This window comes from Perca fluviatilis, chromosome 14 (assembly GCF_010015445.1).
Source record: "Perca fluviatilis chromosome 14, GENO_Pfluv_1.0, whole genome shotgun sequence".
Taxonomy (NCBI): Eukaryota; Metazoa; Chordata; class Actinopteri; order Perciformes; family Percidae; genus Perca; species Perca fluviatilis.
The window spans coordinates 32,778,190-32,795,616 of NC_053125.1; the positions used below are offsets into that span (position 1 = coordinate 32,778,190).

General features: G+C 42.8%; 1 protein-coding gene across 1 annotated transcript in view; it reads right to left on the reverse strand.

Moving 5' to 3' along the window:
- The window catches only part of LOC120572814 (low affinity immunoglobulin gamma Fc region receptor II-like), a 208,107-nt gene that overhangs the window by 174,692 nt on the left and 15,988 nt on the right, over nucleotides 1–17,427 (reverse strand). The gene's annotated exons all lie outside the window — the stretch shown is intronic.

The window sequence follows — 17,427 nt, forward strand, 5'->3', positions numbered from 1 at the left end:
TTTTGTTCCCTCTTTTTAAAAACTCCTGAATTCAGAGGTCAAAACACACTCATGAGACAGTTGAATGTCTTAATTGCAACCTGGGATTACCGTAACTACACATGGAATAAACCGTTTTCTTCATAGTTGGCATTTTGGGTCTATGTTTTTCCTCAGGATCCAGGCATTCTCACACACCCCCAAAAAGAGTCAGGAGGCACCATGAGCCCCTGAATTCTGCTGTCCATGTTGCTAGGCTAGAAACCCAAGAACAGTTTGCTGAAGAAGAGGCACGTCTCAAGGACCGCAATCTCTGGGAACAAAGGGTATGATTTATACAGAAATTGGACTAAATTATGTCAATTAGACTAGACCCCCAACTCTCCAAAAAGTCTAAATAATCTATATTGTACAAAAGCTTTTCTCCTGCATCAGTTAACATACCCAGCTTTAAAGAATGTGTAATTGAGGGACACACAGTGCTCAAATCTTTTTAAGCTGATTTTCATGCCTTTGTATAGAGGTATGCTACTGTCCCATAATATTTATCATGGACTTAAAGTTAATGGATGAGTCAACATGACCAGTTCCCATTTAAGCTCAGTCTGGCAACAATCAGTATATTCACCAACATCATGGGTTTATTCATAATGTATTGAGTGGCTTTTCATGTGTCATGTACAGGTGTCCCAGCTCTCAAAGGTGGGAGGGAGGAACAATAAAGACTGCGTCCAAAAAGTGATGGACAGGTATTAAACAACTGTCACATGCTCAGAATATAGAATGCAATTATGCAGTTACATTTTTACTCATTACCTGCTGTGTTTGCCCTCCTTTTAGCACTTAGAAAAGCAAAAATGTGGAAAAAGATGATTCAGTAGGAATAATGCAAACATAAAGGAGAATTTGTAGAATTTTGGCATGGACCTCACCCTCACAGGCTCTTCACCAACAGCCTAATGGCTTCTTTCAACATGAAGGGACGGGGTACGAGTGTCAAAAAAGCCTTCCAGGACACCATTTTTTACTCTGTGGTAAAAGGTAACTGCATTTTTCCATATATATATATAATCTAGCTTACCAATTGTATTTATTTTGGGAAGGTATGCAAATCCATGAAATTGTTAATTGATTAAATGTAAATACAATGTGTAGTAGGAGTCTTAATTATGTAAGACAAGTGGTATGCACCATCTAATGTATTTTCTTTTGCAGCTGCAGTAATGCAGTGGAGTAAAACTGCCACAGAAGTCGAAATCAGGGCTGCCATGGCAGGGACACTTAAACATGCTCCCGGTAGAGCTGGAGGTGGAGGTTGCAAAGGAATTTAGAATTGCATGTGAACATTTGTATTATAAATCTTATTTTCTGATCAAAGTTATGTGCTCATATTATGATTTTTGGCTTTCGGCCCGGCCAAAAAATTAAATAATAATTTTATATCTGCGATTCGGCCCAAAAGTCCGTCGGCCCACCGGGAAAATGCCCGGTATGCCAGATGGGCAGTCTAGCCCTGATCCTAACCGTGATAACGACGACACTCACATCTTGTGCAGCTAAAACGTTCTTAATCTGAGTTTTATGGTGATGTAAAGCACAGTGTTGGTAAACTTCCATATTCTATTACATCACATACGTAAGTTTGTCTACGAGGATTTATGGTATTCCTCAACTTTGATTTTTGGCCCGTGGCCGTCCATCCAGTCACATTTTGGCTCTTCATATTGTATGAAAGAAATGAGGTGCCTCTCTTCTGGATCAACTGAAGTACATTGTCCAAGATGTAGCCTGATGTCGGCTCTCTGTGTGTTTCCGTTGTCTAACTCTGTGCTTCTTTTGGGAAACGACATCAAACTTGTAGCTAGCGAGCTACACGCTGAAAATGTCGAGTTCTGAAGTAAATGTGGACAGTACAACAAGACAGACCTGCTTGGTTCTGTCGGGGAATGATTGTAAAGATTTACAAAGAATATGTTTAGGGAATTAACTAAAAAAAATGTAATGCACGCTGATGCAAAACCTATCAAACCCAGAAATGAAAATGATTTGAAGAAGCTGCAGACTGTCGGGACTTTGTCTGATTCTAGAAACCAAATCTGGAAACGTTTCAGACTTGTGACCAGAGGTGTCAAGTAACAATGTACAAATACTTTGTTACCTTACCTAAGTAGAAATTTTGGGTATCTATACTTTACTGGAGTAATTATTTTACAGCATACTTTGTACTTCTACTCCTTACATTTTCACGCAATTATCTGTACGTTTCTACTCCTTACATTTTAAAAATAGCCTCGTTACTCCTATTTCAGTTCGGCTTGTTTTCATTCCGGCTCTACATCGTTCAAAAAAACACACAAAAATAAACTATCCAGATAAATCGCTCCATCCGGAGAGAGTGAATGTGATTGTGGTTGGATGAGAAGTATAAACATAGCCATTCTGACACCCTATTGGTTTGTATGCGATCCATCGCACCTGTACAGACCCGGTGCTAATACGCCACCGATGCTTAACGACCGTTATCTACCGGACCGAATAGCAACACGGATTTCGGTGCCTTATTTAGGTGTCACTTAAATGCCTGCACTTCTCTCTGACGTTAGAGGGAACTGAATATCGCCGCACGGGACGCTAGTTAACACTAACCTCGACAGCAGGTAACGCGTAGCCTTGCAGCGCGTTAGCTAAGCGAGTATAAACATGGTTACGCAATGCGGACAGCGAAGTACGGATAAAGTGTGTCTGGATTTCACTGGAGAGGATTGTAACACCAGACTGTAGCTGCTGTTGTCTGAAAAACACAGAAGAGATGTAGCCTACGTGTCACCTTTTTCAGCCCTTCTGAGTTTGCAGGTATGATTTTAATATAACATTATTATAGTCATTATGGCCTTTAGAAAAATGTTTTTTGTGGAGGTGGGGTAGTGCACTATCGGCCCCTGTGGGACAGGCTAAGCTTTTAATGGCATTTTTTCCCCCTTACATTACTTTAACTTTTATACTTTAAGTAGTTTTGAAACCAGTACTTTTACACTTTTACTTAAGTAAAAAGCTTGAGTTGATACTTCAACTTCTACAGAAGTCTTTTCGAACCCTAGTATCTGTACTTCTACCTGAGTAATGAATGTGAATACTTTTGACACCTCTGGTTGTGACTTGTGTGAATTGTCTTCTCTGCTTTTGTTTCTTCTGTCGTTTCCTGTCAACTAAAACCCTGCACAGAGACTCTCTCTGCTCAGAGATTCCTGGGAGTTTGTTTCTCCACCGCGCAGAGAATCCAACTCCTCTGAATCAGCCTCTTCATTGGACATGTTAAACAGGTTTCAAGTTTAACCCTTGTGTTGTCCTCGGGTCAAATTTGATCCATTTTTATATCAGAATTATGGGTTTCTTTGAACCAAATTGCCCAATCATAGAGGAGCCGACTGCATGCTCCTGTCTGTAAACAACTTTTCCTTTTTTGGGTTTAACTTCTGCAAAAAGAGAGGAAATTAATCCCAAAGGCATCGCGGGTTGTCCATAAACATGTACAGACACGTCTGATGTGTTTTCTGCAGCTGGTCGAGATGCTTTTAGTTTTCATTTCAATGAGATGATCAAGTTAAACAACTTAATTCATAATTAGCACCCTGTGAAATGTTTCTTTTGGGGGGGTAAATTATTCATAAAAAGTTAAGGTCTTCAGCTTTTTTTCATTTTTTTTTTTTTTTTTTTTTTTTTTTTTTTTTTTTTTTTTTTTTTTGTTTTTTTTTTTTTTTTTTTTTTTTTTTTTTTTTTTTTTTTTTTTTTTTTTTTTTTTTTTTTTTTTTTTTTTTTTTTTTTTTTTTTTTTTTTTTTTTTTTTTTTGTTTTTTTTTTTTTTTATTTGGATTTTTTTTTTTTTTTTTGTGGTGTTTGTGGTGGGTTTTGTGTGTTTTTTTTTTTTTTTTTTTTTTGTTTGTGGGTTGTTGTGTTGTTGTGGGTGTTTGTGGTTTTTTGTTGTGTGTGGGGGGGGGGGGTTTGTTTTGTTTGTGTGTTTGTTTGGGTGGTTTTGTGTTTTTTTTTGGTTGGTGTTGGTTTTTGTTGTGTGTGTGTGTGGGGTGTGGTGTTTTGTTGTTTGTTTTTGTGTGTGTGTTGTGATGTTGTGGGGTGTGTGTGGGGGTGTTTTGTGTGTGGGGGGTTTGGGGGTGTTTTTTGGTTTGTGGTGTTGTGTGTTTTGTTTGGTGTGTGTTTTGTTGTGGGTGGGGTGTTGGTGTTTTTTTTTTTTTTGTAGGGGTGTTTGGTGTGGGGGGGTGTGGTGGTGTGGGGGGGGGGGGGGGGGTTTTTGTGTGTGGGGGGGGGGGGGGGGGGTGGGTTGTTTTTTGTGTGTGTGTTGTTGTTGGGGGGTGGGTTTGTGTTTGTGTGTGGTGTGTGTTGTGTGGTGTTTGTTGTGGGGGGGGGGGTGGGGGGGTTGTGTTGATGGGGGGTGTGGGGGGGGGTTGTTGTGTGGGGGGGTGGTGGGTATGTATGATGTGTGGGGGTATAGTAAGGGTATGTGATTATGTGGGGGGTATGGGGGAAGGGTATGTTGATTATGTAGGGGGTATGGTGAAGGGTATGTGATGATGTGGGGGGTATGGTGAAGGGTATGTGATGATGTGGGGGTATGGTGAAGGGTATGTATTATGATGTAGGGGTATAGTGAAGGGTATGTGATGATGTGGGGGTATAGTTTGTGAAGGGTATGTGATTATGTGGGGGTATGGGGAAGGTATGTGATTATGTGGGGGTATGGTGAAGGGTATGTGATGATGTGGGGGTATGGTGAAGGGTATGTGATGATGTGGGGGTATGGTGAAGGGTATGTAATGATGTGTGGGGTATGGTGAAGGGTATGTAATGATGTGTGGGTATGGTGAAGGGTATGTGTATGATGTGGGGGTATAGTGAAGGGTATGTGATGATGTGGGGGGTATGGTGAAGGGTATGTGATGATGTGGGGGTATGATGAAGGGTATGTGATGATGTGGGGGTATGATTGAAGGGGTATGTGATGATGTGGGGGGTATGGTGAAGGGTATGTGATGATGTAGGGTTATGGTGAAGGGTATGTGATGATGTGTGGGTATGGTGGAAGGGTATGTGATGATGTAGGGGTATAGGTAAGGGTATGTGATGATGTGTGGGGTATGGTGAAGGGTATGTGATGATGTGGGGGGTATAGTGAAGGGTATGTGATGATGTGGGGGTATGGTGAAGGGTATGTGATGATGTGTGGGGTGTATGGTGAAGGGTATGTGATGATGTGTGGGGATGTTATGGTGAAGGGTTATGTGATGATGTGGGGGGTATGGTGAAGGGTATGTAATGATGTAGGGGTATGGTGAAGGGTATATATATGATGTAGGGGCGGTATAGTGAAAGGGTATGTGATGATGTGTGGGGGTATGGTGAAGGGTATGTAATGATGTGGGGGTATGGTGAAGGGTATGTGATGATGTGGGGGTATGGTGAAGGGGTATGTGATGATGTAGGGGGTATGGTGGAAGGGTATGTGATGATGTGTGGGGGGGTATGGTGAAGGGTATGTGATGATGTGGGGGGTATGGTGAAGGGTATGTGATGATGTAGGGGGTATGGTGAAGGGTATGTGATGATGTGGGGGTATGGTGAAGGGTATGTGATGTGTGGGGGTATGGTGAAGGGTATGTGATGATGTGGGGGTATGGTGAAGGGTATGTGATGATGTGGGGGTATGGTGAAGGGTATGTGATGATGTGGGGGTATGGTGAAGGGTATGGCTATTTTAATTCCAAAGGCCAAGGGAACTTTATCAGGATGCATAGTATTCTTTCTTTAAATGGAGGCCATAACATATTTGGGGGCTTGTCTAAACGCGGTTTTCCGCATTGAATGGTATTTGTAGGCTTTGAAGTGTGGTGGAGCATTGATGGCTTTTGCTTTTTGCCTCAGCGTGTAGCTGTGCATTTTTGCTTTTGGCGCAGTTACTTGTGTTGGTAAACTGTATCATATTAGTTTTGTCCCTTTCTCTGTGTTAATTGAAGAGTGGTTTGACACTGGGGGGATGGTTACTTTGATACTTTGTGTTGTTTACCGTGTCTTCCCATTGCATACTTTTTGTGTGCTTTGTTGTTAATTCTTGCACACGTTTGGATGCCATTGATTTTTGGTGTTGCTGCTCCTTGAATTTTTGTGCCGTAAATTCTTTTCAGCTTGTTATACCTTTTCTGACTCGGATAGTGATCGGTTAGTTGGGGTTGTGCTATTCGCTCTTGACAATGGGGATTAATGTTGATGAATTTGTAGCGCAACCGAGCCTTGAATTACATCATTGCACAAAAGAGCATTTGGTTGTTATTGCCGATCATTATGGTATCACAGTGCCTAAACAGGCAATAAAGAATGTGATAGGTTGGTGAGGCGTGTTTCCTTGTGACACCGGTGTTGCCACCATGAGCTCTCCTTCCGGAAAAGAAAACGCAGGGGTACAGCTCCATCTGAAGGAGTTAGAACTTGAAATGTGTCACTTAGCGGTAAATGAAAAAAGAGCTTGACTATGAATTGCAATCCCGCAAAATTGAGGTTGACAGGCAGCTTTGTTTGAAGGAGCTTGAAATGAAGGAAAGGTCTTCCCCCCCTCGTCACCCATGGTGTCTCAGTCACATGAATTTGATATTAACAAGTGTATTTGTTTAGTTCCTCCCTTTGGTGAGAGGGATGTAGATAAATATTTCACTTTGTTTGAGCATGTCGCAAACACATTAAAGAGGCCTACCCATGTTTGGCCATTGCTTTTGCAGTGTGTTCACTTGCAAGGCTCAAGAAGCCAACAGTATGCGTCCTTGTCAACTGAGTTGAGTCTGGATTATGACAAAATCAAAGCAGCTGTGCTGAGGACATGATATGCCCGAGGCATATCGGCAAAGGTTTTTTATGTTGAATTTGTTATGGCTGTATATATGGCCCAACGCACAGAGACACCTCACAGGACACAGATAATAGTTCAAGTGCTTATTAGATGACGATAGGTAGTGGAGATGAACAACCAAGGCTGTGGTAGTAGTTTTCTGGGAGTAAACTGAAACCAGGCAGTGGCGGATCTGAAGAAGGTCCACAGTTGAAACCAGGTGAAGCAGGTGGATATGTAGGAGTTGGCGTGTGGCAGGCAGGCAGCACGGCAGAACACGGCAGGTGGGGAGCAGGTACAGCAGGATCTGTCACAGAGGAATAGTTGTTAGACAAGACAAACGTATAGTCGAGAGAGTTGCTAGCAAGGATACTGAGCCAAGTTACCACATCGGGGTATGTAACGATCTGGCGCTGAGGGGGTAACGAAGGGTGTGAAAATCAGTGAATGAGCCTCAGCTGTGCCAGCGACAGAGCAGGGATGAATGGCCACGCCTCCTGACCCAGTTCCTCCTGACACGCCCCCTGCCACTTCAGGTAAAAACAGTACAGACAGACACAGGGAGGAAAAGGGACACACAAACACACAGGAAGGGGGAACAAGGCAGCTGACCCACAACAGAATTTGGCCGTGATGAAGTTAAGTTATGTTCGATCGTTGGTGCCGGGCTAAAAACGTCATTGATTTTTGGTGGTTTGCGTAATCTGGTATTGCTGGAATAATTTAAGGACTGCTTGCCAGACAAAATTGCCACTTATATTAATGAAAAGAAGGTATCCAACAGGGGCAGACTGGGACAAAAATTCAGCCCTGGCACTGTGACCACACCAGACCACATTACCACGCCCATGCAGCCCGACCCACGGGGTTGGTGAGGATGGTGGAGAGATAGGTAGATTTGGCAGCAATGAGGGCATCTTTGTAGGCAGTGAGTTGGAGTTTATAGGCTTCATGGTGGACTGTGAGAGATGATTTTTTTTGTCAGACGTTCAAGTTGGCGCAGGTGTGTACCAGGGTGAAGAGGTGTTAAAAGTGACGGTTTTTGTTTTGAGGGGGGCCAGGGTGTTGAGGGAGGTAGACAAGGTGGAGTTGAGGTGGTTTATGAGGTCATCAGGTGAGGTGAGGGTTGAGTCCAGGTGGATAGTGGTGGAGAGCAGGTCAGAGAGATGGTGGGCATCGATAGATTTGAAGTTGCGGAAGGTGATTTCTCTGAGGAGGCGGGGGCGTGGGGTTGGAGAAGGGATGTTGAACTGTATCAGTTTGTGATCAGAGAGGGGAAAGAGGCATGGATTGAGGTCGAGCACTGGTTGGTTGGTGGAGCAGACCAGGTCGAGAATGTGTCCTTTTTCATGGTTGGGGAATGTGACATGTTGGGTGAGAGTGAAGTTATCCAGTAAAATGTTGAATTCTGATTAGAGCTTGCAGGTGGGGGAGTCCATGTGGATGTTTTAGTCACAGAGTAGCAGCAGACGTGGAGAGAGAGATGAGGCTAATGTGAGGAGTTCAGTAAAATCAGAGCGGAAGGAGGGATTTGGTTTAGGTGGCCGGTAAATGAGGATGACTGTCATGGAGGAAAGAGCTTTGAAGGCGAGATATTCAAACGATGATACTGAGGGGAGGGTGAGTTCTGTGATCCGGAAGTTCTGATTGAAAATAATGGCAAGGCTACCTCCGCAGCGGGAGGAGCGGGGTTTGCAGATGTAGTTGTAGCCAGGGCGGGATGCTTGGTTGAGGGAGAAGAAGTTTTTGGGTTGTTGCCAGGTTTTGGTGAGCAGAAGAAAGTCCAGAGTGTTGTCTAGGATTAGTTCATGGAGGGCAGGGGCTTTATTGTTGAGCGATCGGGTGTTGAGGAGGGCATGATCACCAGGAGGGTCCGGTACAGCCTGAACCCTGCAAACGGAGATCCTGTTTAAAGGTGATGTGCTTGATTTTGACTGAACATCCCAATTTCAGTAACCTCTGGACGGGGCGGTCGGCCAATCTCGGGACCAGGCCGGCCGTTGCCAACTGGCCAAATCCTTAATATGTATTATTAATATATATATTATAACCATAGTGAAATCGTACACGCGATACAAATCTGTCCTATGCGCTGTCGGCCTGTAAAGACAATTTATTTGTATATTAAAATAAAATAAATCTCACTGGCCCACATTTAAAAACATGGTCCAGCCCCCCCTGGCATTTGCCAGAAATGCCAGATGGCCAATCCTCCCCTGCCTGTAGTTATAAGATATATTTTCAGGTTAAAAATTCTTCTGTGATGCCTTCACCTCCCCTAGTTTATGTGCATTCTGTCTCTGTGTGTTAAATAAAGTCCCTCGTGGTTCACATAATGAGTGAACAAACTGCTTGCTGAGAGATAAACCACACTGATCTCACCTCAGAGGAAGGAGGGAAGTTTAACTGCTGCTGCGACGGACGGAAACAAGTCAGTCTGTGGTACGATGGGACGGACGCCTCCTCTGCTGCTGCTGCTCTGTGAGTACAAAACCTTCGTCGTTTCAATCTCAAATTATTATATTCAAAGCATGTTATTGATATGAGAGGAAACCAGGCAGCGTTTAGAGGAATCGAACGCCGCCTTCACACTGGCAGTTGAAATCAGCTCCGATACGGCTTCGAAACGACCGGAAGTCATTCATTTCCTGTGGAGATTTGCAGACCGCATGCGAATGGGTCCGAACTGGGTCCGAACGAATGTGGTGTGAAAAACATCGTGTCAGTTGGTCATCCGGATGCGTTAAAAAAATTGAACTCCTGCGAAAAGCTACGGACGGTTCCTATCCGACGGAAGTTAGCGTTGCTATGGTACTGATAAACGAACCAGCTAATGCTAATTGGTTAGCTAGCAACAGACACCGAAATATTGACATTTATACTGCTATATATCACATTTAACTGTTGACATTATACTGATATATATCACATTTAACCGACCTGACATGTCAACGTCCTGGGCAACTTTACTCCACCCAGCAGCCTTTCTATTTATATCTGTATATAAGAGAGGTCAGAGAGAATCACACATTCAGACACTTATCAGTCCTTCTGGTCTCTCCGCCATTTTTGTGAGTCACTTCCGAAGCTTTTCAACGGTGTAGTACGACGTCCGCTGCGGGCGTATTACAGAGCTGATTTCAGCTGCCAGTGTGAAGGCGGCATAAGGAGGGTTAAATACAACATTTACTCACAGATATGATCAACTCTATATCTCAAACTTTGACACTGAAAAGTTGAGTTCACAAATAATGTGAAGGATTTTATGCCAGTGGTGGTTCTTCTACATAAATGAATCTATTACAGGAAGTTTAAATGTAACTAAACTGTGCATTAAACTCTTTAAAATGTCAGATAAAATGAGAAAAACCTCAAGTGTTAAACGACATTCTCACCTCGAGCCACCAACCACATCCTGCCAACCTTTGTTTTAAAGATCAGAGTCTGTGGTCAGTGCTCCGGCATATATTTGCTGTTTAAACTCAAATATCAGTCATTGGAACGTTTATTACAGATACAATTTCATTTCATCAGAGAACCAAAAGTCTCCGTCTTCAGATCAAATGTAACAGCTTTTCATTGCAAGTTTATTCTTTAGTGATTTGAGTCTCTTTTCTCTTCAGTTCTGACATCACTGCTGAGCTGTACAACAAACCAAGGTCAGTAAACCAAGACGCACAAAGAGTTCAGATTAATGGCAGGGTTGGTAACACTTTATTATATATATATATATATATATATATCAACCAATCAAACCAAAAGGTGCCGCTTTTTAAGAACCAATGAAATGCCTCCTTGCCCCGCTGTGCATACTCTACCTGGGGAGGAAACTTAGCAAAGACTCAACAGGGACATTAATCACAATTATCTCACACACTACTACTGTAACACTCTCATATACACTACTAAAAAGCTCTCATATTCATTACTGAAACACTCATACACACCACTGAAAGTGAAATCCTAGCATTTCAGACTGACGCTGACAAAGCAAGAACTAAAAAGGGCTGCAGATACAGCGAGAGGACAAACTAGAGTAATCATTGGCAGCTTTTCAAAAGATGGCGACAGCTGAGGGAGCTGAAAGGCATTAAAAGTGATGCCATGGTTGCCGTCTTTCTGTTGTCACCTCTGAATGAGACGTATAAAGTAGTTTTGATGAGTGAAATTGCCCTGCTCTGAAGTTCTGTGTTTGGGCCCCAAGGAGATACTACTTTTCAACTCTTGCTAGCTTTTCAACATTACCAACCCTGCCTTTCAATTACTCAAACTGTCCAGAATTGTTTTTCCATCTTCTCCTTGTACCTGACACAACACGCTTCCACCAATGTGTTTTTGAAAATTGAAAGTTTTGCTAAAGAATTTATAAAATATTTCCTCCCTCCAGCCTCTCTGACTGTGAGTCCCAGCAGCTCTCAGATGTTTAAAGGACAGTCTGTCTCTCTGAGCTGTGAGGAGGACGACAGCTCTGCTGGATGGACTCTGAGGAGGAACACAACCAGAGAAACCAGAGCTGAGTGTAAGGACTGGGGACAGGGAACTGCCGATTCGTCCTGTAACATCAGCGGCATGGCCCTTTTGGACAGTGGAGTTTACTGGTGTGAGTCCAGAGAGGGAGCAACCAGTAACAGCATCACCATCACTGTCACTGGTAAGATCAGACTGTGGAGTCAGTATTGATGAAGCTGTGTGTGAATGGATGACATGCTGTAGTTTGTCTCTGTGTTGAGGTGGACCAGTGATCCTGCAGAGTCCTGTCCTCCCTGTGATGGAGGAGAAGAGCGCAGAAGACTCTGACCTGTAAAACAGAGACGTCCTCCAACCTCCCAGCTGGTTTCTATAAAGATGGCTCCTTCATCAGGACTGAGCCTGCAGGTCACATGACCATCCACCATGTTTCCAGGTCTGATGAAGGCTTCTACAAGTGCAGCATCAGCAGTGTTGGAGAGTCTCCACCCAGCTGGGTCTCTGTCACAGGTGAGGAGGTTACCTTTGATTTCAGGAGTTCATTCATCCAGATATTCACCTGACAGCTTATTCTCTCTACAGGGAAACATAAAACCACAAGCCCACCTTTAAGCTCTCTGCCGCCCCCTGACACCTCAGCTCCACCCGCGGCCTCAGACCACCTCCACCTTGTGATCAGACTGGTCGTCCACCTGGTGGTGTTCTGTCCGTACTGCATCTCCACTTTCATCATGGTGTCTTTATATCGACAAAGGGCCACAGGTAACTCTCTGAATCATTCATTGACCTTACAATCAATCAATCAATCAATTAATCAATCACTCAATCTCAAGGCACTCTTTGGCGTCTGTTGACCAACTGCCACTTTGCTCGTTTGAAAGCCATGAAGTCTCTCTCTTTCTCATGGGCAGGCCAAATTCTTTTGGAGGGCAAAGCAGAGAAAGGGGAGGTAACTTTTCCCCTTATGACTTCATAAGGAGAAGATTCCAGATCGGCCAATCTGAGCTTTAATTTTCTTAAAGGCAGAGCAGGATACCCAGGGCTCGATTTACACCTATCGCCATTTCTGGCCACTGGGGGACCGCATATTAATGTTAAAAAACCTCATGAAGTGACATTTTCATGCCATGGGACCCTTAACGTAACTAAATGGTTTTAACCTGCACGTTGAAAAATTATGCCAAAGGGCAACCCAGAGCATCAAACATGGCCGTGTATGGGATTGCATTGGAATTATTTGAAAGCCCCAAGTCTGATTGAGACGCTAAAGTAGACTTTTTGCATCATTAACAAATGCCAAAGACAACAAGTGTCAATTTTTAACAAGCTCTGAGTGAGACTGTGTTGATCAATTAATCAATCTCACACCACCACTCTGGTGACGATTGTTGAAAGTTGTCTCTAAAAGGAACTCTTCGTCTGATCAATTATCTACATTTTCTTTCTAACCTGCTCTGACTGTAGGAAATGACCTCTCTGTGCAGATGACCCTGCCCACCAAGACTGAGACGGGATTGGATGATGACTATGATGATGTCATCACTGCTGTCACCACGGAGCATCAGTTCTGAACTGATCCGAAAAGAAGCTCAAATGTTTCGAGTCCTCCATAGATCAGTAACAGTGGAGGACCCAGAACGCTTCCCTGTGGAACTCCACATGTTGCAGTTTGACTTGAACTCAGGATCACAGACGTTACATGACAAAGATATCATAATTATGATTTAAAGATATATATTTAATATCAAATTATTTCTTTAAATCTAAATTGCTGTTTTACTGACATCCACATATATCGCTGTAATCCTGAATATTTTCAATAAAGTTTGTTTTCCATAGTTTTTCCTGAAGTCTCTGTTGTTCTGGAGTCAGATTCATATTGTGATGCTGTCTGTGTGTTTCCAGATCCGAGTATTGATGAAGCTGTGTGTGAATGGATGACATGCTGTAGTTTGTCTCTGTGTTGAGGTGGACCAGTGATCCTGCAGAGTCCTGTCCTCCCTGTGATGGAGGGAGAAGACCTCACTCTGACCTGTAAAACAAAGACGTCCTCCAACCCCCAGCTGGTTTCTATAAAGATGGCTCCTTCATCAGGACTGAGCCTGCAGGTCACATGACCATCCACCATGTTTCCAGGTCTGATGAAGGCCTCTACAAGTGCAACATCAGCAGTGTTGGAGAGTCTCCACCCAGCTGGGTCTCTGTCACAGGTGAGGAGGTTAAAGGTTAGTATTTTGTCAGATATTGGCATAAAGAGTAAAACTTGTCTGAACAGTAGATACATGACCACAAGAGACGGAAAACAAATGCATGTCTAAGCGCTACAAAAAGAACCCAAACTGACACAAAAAAATACTACAAAAAGATTAAAAAACAACTACAAAGAGAAACCAAAGGACTATGTAGGGATACAAAAAACCCAAAATCTAGAGCAAAAGACCCAAAACAACGGCAACTGATTGAAAAACAACAGATTTGATAAAAAAAGATGCAACAAACTGATGCAAAAGACCAAAGATACACAAAACAACTACTAAGATAGAACAAAACTATTACAAAGACCAAAATGGCTAGAAAAAGATGCAAAAAAGCAGCGACAGACAGACACAAAAAAGAGATACAAAATTGCTAAAAACAGTCTTAAAATTACCACAAAGAGACACCGAATGACTACAAAGACACTCTAGTCATGTTTCCATTCCAAAGATACGTTGATGGAAACATGACTAGTGATGACAAAAAAGACACAAAAACTACATGGAGCAATGAGACCCAAAATGACTACTAGGAGTCTCAAAAAAAACATTAAAAGACAAAAAACAACTACAAACAGATGCAAAAATAGCAAAATAAAGAGAGAAAAACCTGCAAATTAGCCACAAAGACACGCAAAACAGCTACCAAGAGGTGAAAAACGGCTACCTACAGACACAAAAAAAGAGATACAAAACGGCTACATAGCCTTAAAATTACCACAAAGAGACCTAAAACCACTACTAGGAGACTCAAGACAGACGCAAAACAAAGACATGTCTAACGGCTACAAAACGTCAACAAAAAAAAATACAAAATGACTTCATAGAGTCTTTAAATGACGACAAAAAGACACAATGCAATGACAAAGACATGCAAAATGACCTAAAAAATGCTTTTAAAGTACTCATATTATGCTTTTTGGCTTTTTCCCTTTCCTTTATTGTGTTATATATGTTTTTTTTGTGCATGTTATAGGTTTACAAAGTGAAAAAGCCCAAAGTCCCCCCCAAAGGGACTTACCATCTCCAACAGAAACCACTGTTCACCAACTGCTCCAAACAGCTCTATTGTAGTCCAGCCTTTACTTCAGAGACAAACGAGGTCACTTTGGAACACACGTTATAATGCTCGCCTAGCTGCTAGCATGGCACGCCCTCATACTCTGCTTCTGACTGGCTAGTAGTCCTTACCTAGGTACTATCAGGGCACGCCCTCATACTCTGCTTCTGACTGGCTAGTAGTCCTTACCTAACTACTGTCAGGGCACGCCCTCATACTCTGCTTCTGACTGGCTAGTAGCCCTTACCTAGCTACTGTCAGGGCACGCCTTCATACTCTGCTTCTGACTGGCTAGTAGTCCTTACCTAGGTACTGTCAGGGCACACCCTCATACTCTGCTTCTGACTGGCTAGTAGTCCTTAGCTAGCTACTGTCAGAGCACGCCCTCATACTCTCCCAACAATGATGGAACAGAAGTGCGATGCCTCACTCAGTAGCTAAAACAGAAGGCTCAACACACAGGGTGAAAAGAGGAGCTGCAGCAATGTGCAGTGCAACAAAAATATAGTGTTTTTTTGAAAATAAACCTATTCTCATATAACCTCTAAATACAATTATGAACCTGAAAATGAGCATAATATGAGCACAAGTATCTTTTCTATTTATTTGATCTTTCCTTCAGGTAAACCCACCCTCCCTCCACCTCCTCCATCCCCCTCCAGCCCTGGCTCCTCCTCCTCGTCTCCTCTGTCCTCGTCTCCTGCTCTCCTAGCGTCCTTGCTGTCTGTCCCAGTCCTCTGTGGTCTGGTGCTGCTGGTCATTCTGGTCCTACTGGTGAGACGATGTGTCCGCAGGAAACACTCAACAACAACAACAACAACAACAACAACAACAACAACAACAACAGGTAAACCTTTTCTAAATCTGTTTAATATTATTTGCTTATTTAAGTTTCAGTTACATACAACATAACTAACAGCCATGCTGTACAGTGATGTTCCAATATTTCAAAATAAGAGCATGGGTTTATTTGTTCTACTTTTGTGAGGGTCAAAACTTTGATAAAGATTTTATTATTTGAAGTGCGGTTGGGGCTTAAGATTTGATTTTAGTTTTATTATAAATTTTTACTCATTTGACCTACAACTAAAACCAGCATCTTAATTGTACAAAGTGTTCTTTAGTTTGTGACGTTTTGGCCTGATCAGGAGGTGTTTTCCTGTGTGAAAATGTATCTCTGTGGTCAAAGTGTTTCTCTGCTGCTGCCCAGCTTCCTGTTGTCTGATGAAACCAATCAGTTAAAGTTGGCCTCGTACATGTTCCACCGTTGGACGGATTCTTACACGATAACTTTTCAAATTGTTTGAATAATGTGAAAAAATATAAATGTAAATTTGTGACATTTCTGTGAAAGGTACAGTTGAAAAACTAATCTATGATTTTCAGTGATATAAGACATTTTTAGCTGCTCTATGGATATTAATCCTACAAATGTTGAACAAGAAGTTGCACTAAAGACTGGTCTGCTTTGCTGTTGCTCGGTAGCATCACATTCCCCCACTACTCGTTTTCGGTTTCTCCTTCGTGAACAACACACACACACACACACACAAACACACACACACACACACAAATACTAACACACAGACACACACACACACACACAGCTATACTCTTAAGGAGATACACTACGACGCAGACAAACCAGCGCAAGTACAAATCCTCATAATGCCGTAGGCTCTGCTTACAGCCTACGTACAACCATAAGTCAGCTTTAACAGTACTTCTTGCATCAGTTACTAGTACAATACTAGTACTAATCGTATTATAATAATATGTAGTATTTCATTTCCCAGAGACTGATCCAGCAGTGGAAATAACAGAAGACATCAGTTATGAAGTGAACAGGCGGAGAGGTACAGCTGGTTGATATTTTATTGGCCCTTATGCATCCCTGTGTTTTGTCCCTATTTGTAACAAGAGCTTTTCTTTCAAATATGGTATGGTCATGAATATTTAGATGAGCCGCGCGCTGCTTGGTTGAGCCTCACTGATCCCTCACTCTATCACCCACTCCCCCCCCACACACACACACACACATTCCCCCCACACACACACACACGCCGGCTCGTCGCACACACCAGCGGAGTGTAAAGCACTTTGTGATTTTATCTGTGAAAAGCGCTTTATAAATACATTTTACTTACTTACTTACTTACTTACTAGAAGTATAACCATCAGACCACTTGTATGCTACGGAGAAAGCTTTATGTGGAGCCTCGGCAGGACCAACAAAAACTTTGTTTCAAAAGAAGCTGGAGGCAGCAAAAAAACATCGCCGGCTAAACGGCAGCACGGTGGCTCAGTGGTTAGCACTTCTGCCTCACAGCAAGAAGGTTCTGCGTTTGAATCCAGGTCGTTCTGGTCCTTTCTGTGTGGAGTTTGCATGTTCTCCCCGTGTTTGCGTGGGTTTCCTCCGGGTGCTCCTGTTTCTTCCCACCATAAAGACATGCATACTAGGACTACAGTTGAAAATTAGCCGATTGGTTAACACTGGCACATTTACAGAAATGTTGATTAATGTTCATTGTCCTAATCAAATAAACTTACAACTAAACATGCTGGGTTGGTTCAAGACACCCCGTCTGTCGCTAGCGACGATGACGCAGTGATCAGTGATGATTCTTTCTGACCAATCTGTAGTCTGCAGGTTTTTACGTCACCTTTTAGTATCGCATCAGCTCACTTGGAACCTCGACTGAGGTGGTACTAAAAAAAAGTACCTGTCAGCAGGTACCAGGGATATTTTTTCGTAATGGAAAACCAAAAAAGGCGAGTAGA